We start from the raw sequence: 13,047 nt of genomic DNA on the forward strand, positions 1-13,047 counted from the left end.
AGTTGAGTCCGCCAAACTTCGGCTCCCGCAAACACATTGCACTACTTCGGCTACTGGCTTTAAGTGACAAGACAAGAATAATTTAAAATATTCAGAACATTTTTTTAAATCATGTTTAAAAGTTCTTTTTCTAGAAAGTTGGTTAAGAAAACCAGCTTTTCAATGGAAACCTTTGAAGCAATTATTTGATTAAGCAGCTATCACTCCATTCATGGCTTCATGCACTTGCACTAAGTGGAAAATTCTCTTCATTCCTCTTCAATCTTACATTTTGGATCAAGAATCTAACAAGAGATCCTAGAAACACCTCTGTGAGGAACTCTTGATGCAGCCTGACTCCAGAGATACTGACAGTGAGACAGAAAATAGTTGCCTGTTATTTCTACTCTATCAGAAACAAAATAGGAGGGGAAGAGAGTAAAAATGGGAAGGGCACTGCCCATTCTGGACCTCCTGTCAGTTGGCTCCTGACTCCACTGACAACTTGCTGCTGAAACTACCACTAAAGAAACCCTAAACTCACTCCTCGTCTTGCAAACAGGTTAGCACTGGGCTTTTCTACCCTAAATCCAAAGTCGATTGCAGAGCCTGCTCAGAAATCAATGAGGTTTAGGTTTAATATGAGAGAGGGAAGGGGAGGAAAGAAAACAGAAACCACTATTGTAAAACCCAGGTCAGATACTGTTGCAATGTTCATATTATAAAAGTTCATAGAAACCATGCTGCACATGAAAGTCTTCTCCATTAACCTTCACAAACTACTCAAAGCATACTTCCAGATCAATAATCCCACATTTAAAAGATTTTCCAGCAAGGCAGCCATTTAAGACAGACACAAGCGACTTTTTGCTGATTTGCCATCATGGTAAATTTGAGTATCCTGAAGCACGGCAGGCAATAGTGCTCACGTAATAAAACTGTATACTCCAAAAAGGCAGAGGTTGTTCAATACTTCTATCGATTCTGCTAGAGACTCTATTCTGCTGCTTAAGATCTTAACGGTCTTAATCCATTCAGTCTGAAAACTTGTATGAGATCCACGTGTCAGGCTGAACTTTCTTCTTGGAAAATTTCAACCACTAACAGCATTGAAGAGGCTTTAGCAAACAAAAAAAAAACACCACAGCCAAGCAACACTAAACAACTGGAGCTCACAACTCTAGCATTAATGATCTCATGGTCTGCTGTTACCACAGCCCGTTGAGCACTGAGTTGGGTACTGAGAAGACAACTGTTGTTGTCCCAGAGCAGCACCAAATCACCTCTCTCCCAACCAGCCCCTTGTCAGGTGGGGGAGTGATGTCAGGTGGTGTGGAAACAGCCCGGGCTAACTCAGCTCACCTGGGCTAATTCAGCTCACCTGGGCTGGCTGCTTGGTGAGACTAGCTCTTGCTTGGCCAGAACCAAGAGAGCCTCTGACAAGTTGTAAGATCTCCTTTCATTCTCACATTTCAATGGAGTTTATTCTTCGTTTTTTTAAAATAAAATGAAACAACCAAGCAGCACATCACCAAGCAGTATCAGAACCCAACAGAGAAAAAAGAAGTGAGCAGCCAAAGGACAAAAAGCCCTACTTACAATCCCTCATCCCCCCCATTTCTCTCACCAATTCACAGCCGCAATCAGAATCAGCATATTTTGAACAAAGGTCTCGTCATCCCAAACCAACAAAAATTAGCACCTTGTTACCAAAGGTCCTGAGGGCACTTCCAAATTGTGCTGAGGCAGCTTCTGTTAAAGGCTGAGAGGTGGATTTGCACTAATACACCAGAAACAGGGCAGCACATTTCCCTGACAAGTGGGCTGGCAAGACAGACAAAACCAGAAGACGCTACACTAGAAGATGTGTCAACGTGTCTATATTAAATATATTTTTACCTATTTACATGCTTATATATTCATGACACAAGAGTTGGTTGAAAATCCCAGAACAGCTCTTGGCAAATGCAACCAGGTCCATGACATACTGGAGTATTAACATCATGCCTAGAAACACCTCTCTGAACCACACACTCTCTTCAGCAAAAGGGGACATCCATATTCCTCTTCTTTGTCCTGAGTCTTCCCAGCTTCTATATCGAGGGGGCTGCGAGTCTCAACAGCCTGTTGAAGACTCACCCTCCTGTTAAAAGTTACACCCTAACACTCCCAGCTCCCTGTTTCCACCTGTGTCCCCTCACTCTCTGCTGCTACTCCTTCTCCACAGGAGGACACGAGTGTTCTCACCCCATTCCCTGAGGCAGGGGGGAAAACTCCCTTGGGGCTGAGGGCAGATCTGAGGTGGGGGAAGCCCACCCCCCGCCGAGCTCTAGCTCGCAGCCCAAGGGGAGCAGAATGGCAACGTTGTACCTGTTAACCATCAGGAAGGTTACGCTGTCACCTCGCTATGGGGCGACACCCAACGGCCCCGCGCACGCCAGCGGCCATGACCCCACCGCAATGGCTCTGCGCAAGCCGTAACGCCCGCGGCCGAAGCCCCCACTCAACGTCCGCCTGCCTGTGCACAGGCAGGCACATGGTGCGCTAAGGCAACACCTTGCCTCGCCCTCTGCTCACACCCCCTCAGGTAACTCATGGCTTTTTACTCCCCACGCTGCCCACCAAGCTGCTGTTTTACCCACAGAGTTTCTTCTTTCACACCGTGTGATAAAGAGCACCCTAAACAAAATGGGTGAGAAGACCTGCCAGTGTGCTGCCACTTAGGCTCCCAGGGTGCAGGAAACAAAGTTTCCACAGACACTGGTGCTGGCAAGCATCCCTGTCAGATTCACTTCCCCCTGGTCAGCACAAGAATTGGAACATACAAATCTGCACTAGGCCCATTCGTTATTTTTAAGTTAAGCCATTTTATGGCCGTGTTCATGTATCGCTCCTTCTGACAGGCAGCAGGTTTTCCTGACTGAAAATCTTGTGAATTTTTGTCCTTTGGTTCACAAGGCAAGGTTCTGCTTTTGTATGTTCTGCTATAGGACTGGGGATAGAATTTTACAGCTTGGAATGGGTGCTAGCCCTAGTCAGACCCAGCACTTCTGGCAAAGCAGGTTGAAGCTTTAATAAATCTAACAAGGTATCCATAAAAATAAACCAAATTTCAAATCAAACCTGTTATGCATATCTGCACTGGGTGGACACAAGCTCTAGTGCACCCCAGACCTGGTCTCTGATCATCCAGGTAGGGGACCTGGCAGATTCACATCAAGTTTTCATGCATCTCCTGCCATCTGTGGAAATAAAATCCAGGTAAATCAAGAAGTCATAACTCGTGAGTCACTGAATCTAGGCCCATCGAGGCATCACAGCACGGACAGAGTGTGTGATGAGATCCAGAGCCTTAGCCCTGTGTCCACCGGCATAGGTGTCATCATGTTTGCCTAAATAATGTGTACTACACTAGGTCAAAGGAAATTTTAAAATCATATGCTTTTTGAAAAAAAAATTTTACACTGCTGCAATATCTTCTGATGTGACTAGCTGTCACTTGAATTACTTCAGAAATAAGAGATTTGGGTTTTTTCCTGCTACAGATAGCACAGGCCAATATTCTGACTGTTCATTTACCTTCAACTATTACCTGTAAGTAAATTCAGTAATGAGTAATTCCTTCCTAATTTCAGTTCCTTTACTAATTTATTTACTTTTAATGGAAGTACTGAGGAGAGTGAATATATTTCACATTTGTACATTATTATGTAATCAAACTTTTCAGAACTGTAATTAAATCCATAAGCTATAATTTTATACAAACAATAGATAATATGTAAAGAGAGAACTCTTTAAAAACAGCCTGCATACAAGGCATTACTTCCCACTACTACTGAGAAGCCAGGCAGTATGAAATTAGCAGTATGGAAGCTTAAGTTTTAAAATTAAGCACATCACCATGAGCATCAGTAATGATACAGTGGTGTCTGCAGGTCCTGAACCCACATTTAGGTCTTCTCAGGATCCACAGAAAGAGAAAACACAAATCTCAATACTTCCATTGCTTGAGGTTTATTTCTTCAAACTTTTCTTTCAAAATTTGCACCAGAAAAAAATCTCTAAGGAAACGTGGGCTATAAAGGTGAGAATAACCTAAGATCGAAAAAGAGTAAAATATTCATGAAGGTCACAAGATTCTCAGACAATTCAATAAAAACACCTTGTGTTTCTCCACATGCAACCCACCAGTGAGTACAGGCCTATAAAAATCCATGAGTATTGTATACCAGAGATTGCTGCAGTAGCAAAACACTAACAGTACGTATGCAATTAGTAGAGCCTTTAATACTGTATAATGTAAAACCTTAGTTTACAACAAAGAGGACTTTGATGGGAAAGACCAAGGGTAAGCTGACTTTAAAGGATAATCAAAGTTGCATCTATTCTATCTGTTACTGAGTTTTGGCTTTCCTGCATTCAAGGGCTTGTAATTCAAAATATAAAGTATTTTATTTCACATGTGTAAAGAATTGCAAAGGCTTATTGCTACAATCTATTGCTAAGGCTTAGTAGGAATTAAAGTCAGAGTGGTCATTTACCCAGTGTAATTGCAAGCTGTCAATGCTACAAATAGATTTTATGTTTAGGCACAAATGTATGTTTCAGGGTTAAACCAACCACTGATCAATAAGCAGACTTTCTGATTGAGGGCCCTTTTTTCATAATTGCCCACTATCTCATTTAAACTTTCTTCTAAAGCATCTGCTGATAACAGAGGTGCTAACACTAGATGCACCTACTGGTTTTACCCAATACCATAATTCCCCTGTGTATTGACAATGAGAAAAAGAGCCTGTAAAACTCAGCAAAATCACAGGTTTTAACCACAAGTATTACATAGACTCTGTAGGTATTACAGGAGGGAAGGGGGAGAACCTATCAAACAGGAAAAATATTATTAATTTATAAATGCAAAAAAAAAAATAGTGTATTGTATTTTTATTGTATTTTGAGACTTCAGTCATACAAATCCACAACTGCATAAGGATTTGTGCTCAGAACAGGGACATAAGTCAAGCAATACAAAATGGGAGCCAGCAGCATATTTTATGTCCATATAGGTGATAAACATGTTGCTTTTTATTTACGGTGTTGCAAATGCATTGTGAAAGCCAAGTCTAATTAATAGTCCTACCATGAGGATATTTTTGGCACATTTTGCCACCTTCATATCGTGTTTGGCATACTCTGTTTCAGAAATCTTATACACTTATCTGCAACATCAGAGGTTTCTGCCTATCCACTTACATGGTCTCTGTTTTCATAAAAATGTAGTAACTGCGTGTATAAAATAGTTGCAAGTAGAAACATGGAGTATGAGTTTCATATAAAACCAAATGAATCTGGTAAAATACATTTGGGAAAAGGGCTCCAATCTACTAGTACATTACACACATGCCTAAATTTACTAGGATTATTTACTTAAAACTACGAATGCAATTGAATGTTTGGCTATGCATAGGAGAAAAAGAAAATGACAACTTATATTTCACAAGAAACTTCCTCTGTTTCAGGACAGAGGAGGTTTTATTAGAGTTGTGTATTAGAGATCACACTGGTACTCACTATGTGTATCTGAGGGAAGCCAGAGCAAGCTTGACTTTAAGTAACAAAGTTTTTAAAGTGCTACTATCACCCAACTATCAATCAATGTCTTAATCTTAACAAACAAATAGGGTTTAATTTTTTCCATTATCCAGATAAACATCAGCAATATCCATTAAATAGCTTTTTAGCCTAAGATAGGATTACATTCAACATTCCTAATATTAATGCATGATTACTACAGATTCTGTCAAGTCTTAAGCCCTTTGGCTGATTGAATGTTCTGTCGCATTTTATCATACCAGAAATAGCACTTCAGTCATTCACAATAGATCCTTGTGCTATAAATGTGTTATCAAGCAAATGAAGCAAAGCAAGTAAAATAATTCACAAGTCAGCAACCAATCCCTTAAAACAGAGTTTTAATATAGATATGTCCAAATATTTCCCACCAAACAGAAGGAAAGTGGAGCACAATTGTACTAGCCCCAGCAAAGAGACAGGAGCCCCAAAACAAGGAAACACAATGCAAAATCAGACAAAGGGACTGACATGCTAGGTAAGAAACAGGGAAGAGAAACACAGTACAGGGTTTTGAACTAGGAGAGGATTTAGGAAACATACTTATTTCATGAAAGAATTACCGGGGGTTCTTGTTAAATAAATTGGGCCAGAAAGCATAGTGTGATGAAATATAAACTCCTTGGAACTTGACAAGTCTATTGATTACTTAATTAGGGAGTATTCTCTCAGAGAATGCAAAAAAAACAAACAAAACACTTCACCATAAAGACACACACACAAAAAAACCCAAAACCTCACACCCATAGTAAATTATTATCTGTTTCATGGACAAGTTAATTTGGTGTAGTGGTTAGAATCATAAGTAGTGTTTCATTTTATTTAGCTTTCTTATCTAGTAGTATCCAGAGGTCTTAGAAGAACTAGCAACTTGGATAAAAGCTAGATGAATTACTCTTTCCTAAATGATTTTAAGACATTTCTATTACAAAAAAATTACACTAGAGATCATGCATTTAATGTCAGTCTTATGCCATGAATATATCTATTATGCATAAGACAGATGGAAACAGCAAATGATCCCTGAAGGACTTTTCAGTGATATCAGAGAGATGCCCTAAGAACTCCCAAAGTGAAGGATAAATAAAATACAGAATGTTTTAACACAGAGGAATAGTATTAAAAAGCAAGTATATATTTAAGAATTTCAGTAAATGGACTAAGAGTAATGGACTAAGAGTTGCTCACAGCATGAGCAAACTACTCCGTGGGGGACTTTATGAAACAATAACCTACAGAGGCAGGCTATAACCTAAATGCACAGCTGCTCCAAAACAAAGTCATTTTAGATTTTGTACCCAAAACTGGTCCCTAATCCATTTTTAGGCACACAGAATAGAAAAAATTAGCCATATGGTTTAAGCATTCAGCTTTGTTAAATGATCTACAAAGCTACTAGACAGAATAAGAAATATGTGGAAGAAATAACACTTCAGTATACAGCTGTTTTCTTGTCATTGTTATTCACTGGTTTCTTTAGTAAGAATACACAAAATGATGTTGTCTAGAAGTGCTAGCATTCTCTCTTTAATACACAATTTATGTTGGGTTCATCAATTCTTTCATAATCTCCCTTGAAGATATAAAATTTACTCTTGAATATTTGAAGATACATGTAGGAACCAAGTTACCATTCCACTGAAATTGCTACAAATGTTTCCTGTTAACTTAGGCAAAATCTAATCTTTCTGGTGCAAACATCATAGACATAACATGTTCATATATTTCTAACAGGAACACATTTGAAACGATTGCATTTGTAAAGCTGATTAAGTAAAAAGCCATAGGGCAAATGCACGAGAAGGGATGGAATAGGCAGTACCAAATGAACGCTGCATTTAAGGTCAAAACAGGCAAGAAAACAGAAGCATTGGAATCGCTTGGGGCTCGGTCCTGTATTTTTTAAAGATGACAGTAACATAGAGATTATATAATGCTAAACAATACGTGTGCATGCTGATTAGAACTTGCACATTTTTTTCTACTGGTTGGTTAAATGTTCCATATTAATATTAGAGATTTTGCAGTATCTGTCCTCTTTTCCTACAGAAGTTAAAGGCATGAAAAAAATACAGGCAAACGTAGGGTTGCCTAGTACCATTATTTTATATAATGCCGATTCTTCTCTCCCCTTTGTCTATTCCAGTGTCCAGCTCTTGCTAGTTTTAAGTGACTAAGAAATAAAATTTCTAGGATTCCCTTGAGAGGAACTTACTTTCAAAAAGACACTTATCCATTGAAAAGTTTTATTATCCAGTGACCTTTTTCTGACCAGTTAAGTCTTCATGAAAAGCCAGTGAGATATACTAAAGGGTTTTTTCATTTACTTCACGTTCATTACTGCCATAAAGAAAAATTCTAAGCACTGACGGGTTTCATTTCATTTGCATTTCTGAAGCAAGCATATAATTGTGTTTTCACTTTAAGGAAACTTTTTGAATACCACAATCTCTCCTGAAGGCTGACAGCTGTAACTTTTATTCCCAGCTAAAAAGAGGTGCCATAGGTTCAAAAATTTTAAAATTAGAGAGCAATAGATTCATAAAGCAATGTGATAAGCGTGAATTTTGATAATGAACTAATGTATTGGCAATGTTATTGCATGCAGACTAACCATCTATGCATAAACATTGTTGGCTTTTACCCAAGACATACAAAATGCTGTAGTTGGGCTTTTAGTCTCATATAGTGTCATCTTCAAGACTGCTCAGTGGCCCCAGAAAGTATTTCTGAAGACTAGCTCATACCATTCTGAAATAGGTGAGCTTACTTGTCCACTGGGGACAAGGACCTCCATCCCTGCTGTCTGTAAAATGTGACTCAAGCAGCTGGCTGAGGCATCTGAAAGTCAAGTGCCTACCTGAATGCTAGAGAAGCTCTATCCTACTCAGCCTGACAGTTTTCTTTTGGCCTCTCTCCCCTTACATTGCTTCAGCATTTTAAAAGGTAGCCAAATATCTTGGACTTTAAGGTCTTTACATCAAGATTTTGACAGTAGGTAGCATGCTTTATTAATTAGGCATCTGTACACGCACAGGCTCTCTAGCACCTGGCAACAGACATTCTCACTACACTTCAGGAATCTAATTTTTCTTCACACTTGTATTTCAAGGTTTTAATGTTTTTTATTTTTTTAATCTTGTTGCATTTCCCTCTCGGTATCTAGAACTTAAGACTGCAATGCTATTTTAGTTGAGGCTTTCTTTAGAATAGTTTTAGTGATTTGTGGTATAGTAAGAGTAATAGCTCCATAGTGAAGCGCTAGTATTCACACAGCACTGTGCAAATGATACCATTCTTCCCTAATCGCCTTTTGAGCCCTGCTTATCTTCAAAGATTAAGATATAAAAGTGCTTAAACCGGCTCCTGGGCTTGACACCTGCAACAAATCCGATGTCGCTTGCAACTTGCACAAAGAACACTGGAGGTCACTCTAGCATTGCTTAAGCAACGATTTTCTCTGAAGACAGGTGGAGTTTTTCCAAGAGTAAATTGAACGTCGCTGATTAAATATAACACTTTGTGTGTCACACGAGTCAGACAACTCCCATGGTTGGATTCCGGTGAACATAAAGGCAACTATCCTTTAAAGAAAGAAAAAAATAGAAGAGTTTCTTCTTAGTCCCGCTATGAAATAAAGGCTCCTAAACACGGAATATGAGAGTTGGCTGTTACAAATTCTAAGACAAAAGCAACACTGAGTCTATTTCCAGGTTTCAATGGCTCACGATACTGCATGTGTCTTTTATATCTCTCTTTCTAAGTCTGTGTTCTGCAACCTGGCAAAAGCCTATGGGGCGGACCCTCTACATAGGGACGGCTGCTGCTTTAAGTTTCAGTTGACAGACTTGACAAAGCGACTCTCAACCTTGGTCAGGCACACAGATTATTATCCACTATTAATTTTCCAAATAGGTAGTAATGAAATACATAAAAGAAAACTGAGGACCATTAAGAAGGATTTAAGGGCCCTGAGATGCATGGTACGAGGATCTGGAGCACAGGTAGTGTTTTCCTCCATCATTCCTACTACAGGGAATGGGGAGGGATGGAAGAAGAGCCAGGAAATTAATACCTGGCTCCAAGCACGGTGTAAGAAACAGAACTTTGGGTTCTTTGACAGTGGGCTGGCTCGAGCATCACCAGGCTTGCTTTCTAGGGATGGGGAGCACTTATCCCCAAGGGGCAGAAGGATACTGTCAAAGAAGCTAGCAGGGCTCATTAATAGAGCTTTAAACTAGATAAGAAGGGGGAAGGGGACAGGGCCAGGCTAGATGGAAAAAAGCCTGGGTGTGGTGGTCAAGTTACTGAGGGATGGTGTGCTGGCAATGACCTCTGGTCAGCCACCCTACTTAACCAGGGGGATAGTGTGCTAATTCAGGGTAGAGATGTAACTACTACTGATGGGCTAGGTAACTTAACCAGCTGTCACTTGGGAAGCAAGGCTTCCCTTAGGAGCATATCAAGATCAATAGACCAGCTGAAGTGCATCTACACCAATGCATGCAGCATGGGCAACAAACAAGGAATTAGAAGTCTTTGTAACTAAAGGAGACTATGATGTGATTGCCATCACAGAAATGTGATGGGATAATTCCCATGACTGGAGTGCTGCAATTGCTGTTAAAAACTCTACAGGCATGACAGGCTGGGTAGGAGAGGAGGTGGGGTAGCCCTGTATGTCAGAGAATGCTTTGACAGCCTGGAGCTAGAGTATGGTGAAGACAGGGTTGAGTGTCTCTGGGTAAAAATCAGAGAAGCACGAAATCAGGGACATACAGTGATGAGAGTCTACCATAGACCACTTGGCCAGGAGGAGGAAGCTGATGAGTTGTTTTTTAAACAACTGGGAGAAGTCTCACGATCACCAGCCCTCGTCCTTCAACTTACTGGGTGTCTCCTGGAGGTACAATACAGCAGGGAGGAAGCAGTCTAGCAGGTTCCTGGAGTGCTTGGAAGACAACTTCCGACCCAGCTGGTGAATGAACCCACCAGGGAAGGTGCCCTGCTGGACTTGTTGTTTGTAAACAGACAAGGCCTAGTGGGGGATGTGAAGGTTGGAGGACACCTGGGGCATAGTGGTCATGAGCTGATAGAATTCTTAGTACTGGAAGAAGTAAGGAAGGGAGACAGCAGAACAAGCACCTTAAATTTCCGTAGGGCTGACTTTGGACTGTTCAGAAAGCTGCTCAATCAGATTCCATGGGAGGCAGCCCTGGAGAGCAAAGGAGCCCAAGAGGGTTGGTTGCTCCTCAAGAAGGAAATCTTGGTGGCACAAGAACAGGCTGTCCCAGTCTGTCAGAAGAGGAAGCCAGCTTGGCTGAGTAGAGAGATCCAGGAAGATCTTCGGGAAAAGAGGGAAAAATATGAGCATTGGAAGAAGGGGCAGGTGTCTTGGGACAACTATAGGGATGTAGTGAGATCATGTAGGGAGAAAGTCAGAAGGGCTAAAGCTGAACTGGAGCTCAAACTGGCCAGTTCTGCTAAAAGATAATAAAAAGTCCTTCTACAGGTATATTAGCAATAAAAGGAGAGGCAAGGAGAATCTCCAGCCCCTATCGGATGCAGAGGGAACATTAGTGACAAGGGATGAGGACAAGGCTGAAGTCCTTAATTCCTTCTTTACCTCAGTCTTTAATAGTAAAGATGGATATTCCCTGAGTACTCATCCTCAGGAACTGGCTGAGAGGGAGGGGAAGAATAACAAAATTCCCATGGTTCAGGAGGAAATGATTAGCTACTTACTTGGCCAGTTAGATACACACAAGTCAATGGGGCCAGATGGGATTCACCCGAGGGTGCTGAGAGAGCTGGCAGATGTGCTTGCCAAACCCCTTTCCATCATCTACCAGCAATCCTGGCAGACTGGGGAAGTTCCACTCAACTGGAGGCTGGCAGATGTGACACCCATATATAAGAAGGGCCGGAAGGAGGATCAGGGGAACTACAGGCCTGTCAGTCTGACCTCAGTCCTGGGGAAGATCATGGAGAGGGTCATCTTGGGAGCTATCATGCAGCACATGTGTGATGGCCAGGGGATCAGGCCCAGCTCGATGGCCGGGCCCAAAGGGTGGTGGTAAATGGAACCAAATCCAGCTGGAGGCCAGTCGTGAGTGGTGTCCCCCAGGGCTCAGTCCTGGGTCTAGTTTTGTTCAACATCTTTATCAATGACCTCGATGAAGGGATTGAATGCTCCCTCAGTAAGTTTGCAGATGACACTAAGCTGGGAGGAAGTGCTGATCTGCCTGAGGGTTGGGAGGCTCTTCAGAGAGATCTGAACAGACTGGACTGATGAGCTGAGACCAACAGGATGAAGTTTAACAAGGCCAAGTGTAGAGTGCTGCACGTGGGACATAACAACCCCATGCAGTGGTACAGGCTTGGGGAGGTTGGCTGGAGAGCTGTTAGCAAGAGAAGGACCTGGGGGTGTTGGTTGACAGCAGGCTGAATATGTCAGCTGTGTGCCCAGGCGGCCAATGGCATCTTGGCTTGTATCAAAAATAGTGTGGCCAGTAGGTTTAGGGAAGCAATTGTGCCCCTGTATTCGGCATTGGTGAGGCCACACCTTGAGTATTGTGTCCAGTTCTGGGCTCCCCACCATAAGGAAGACATTGAGGTCCTCAAGTGAGTCCAGAGAAGGGCAACCAGGCTGGTGAAGGCGCTGGAGGGCAAATCCTATGAGGAACAGCTGAGGGAGCTGGGGATGTTTAGCTTGGAGAAGAGGAGGCTGAAGGGAGACCTTATCACCACCTACAACTACCTGAAGGGAGGTTGTAGAGAGGTGGGTGATGGTCTCTTCAGCCAGGTTACAGAAGATAGAACAAGGGGAAATGGCATGAAGCTGTGCCAGGGCAGGTTTAGATTGGATATTAGAAAAAAAATTTTACTGAAAGAGTTGTCAGGGCCTGGAACAGGCTGCATGGGGGGGTAGTTGAGTCACCATCCCTGGACGTGTTTAAAAAAAAGGGGTAGATGAGGTACTTAGGGATATGGTTTAGCTTAGGATGGGATTGGTTGGGCTTGATGATCTTCAAAGGTCTTTTCCAACCTTGTGATTCCGTGAATGGTTAGACGATAAGGTTTTATCTTCCAAGACAGGCCTGCTGCAGAACCACTGAACTCTAGTGTTCCCTCAACCTCCAGAACCAAACCCCTCCAACCTCAGTGGGCTTAGAAACACAGTGCCTATTGCTACATAGTAGCTGTCAGCCCACCCAAGCGTTTCCAGGTGGACAATTCATAATTGTGTCACCACACACAACTGTGCTCCAGGCTACGGTACTGCAGAGGACACAGTCTTACCATCCTGAGCCCAGACTGGTAACCCTGTTCTTGGCATCAAATAAGAAGCATCTCGGATTTCTTCATAGGTATTGGGGGCATTTCCATTGAATCCAAAGGCTGAGTATAGTCTCAGCTCTGTATTCGGTCAGTGCCTGT

This window comes from Gallinula chloropus (genome assembly GCF_964237585.1).
Source record: "Gallinula chloropus genome assembly, chromosome: 5".
Lineage (NCBI taxonomy): Eukaryota > Metazoa > Chordata > Aves > Gruiformes > Rallidae > Gallinula > Gallinula chloropus.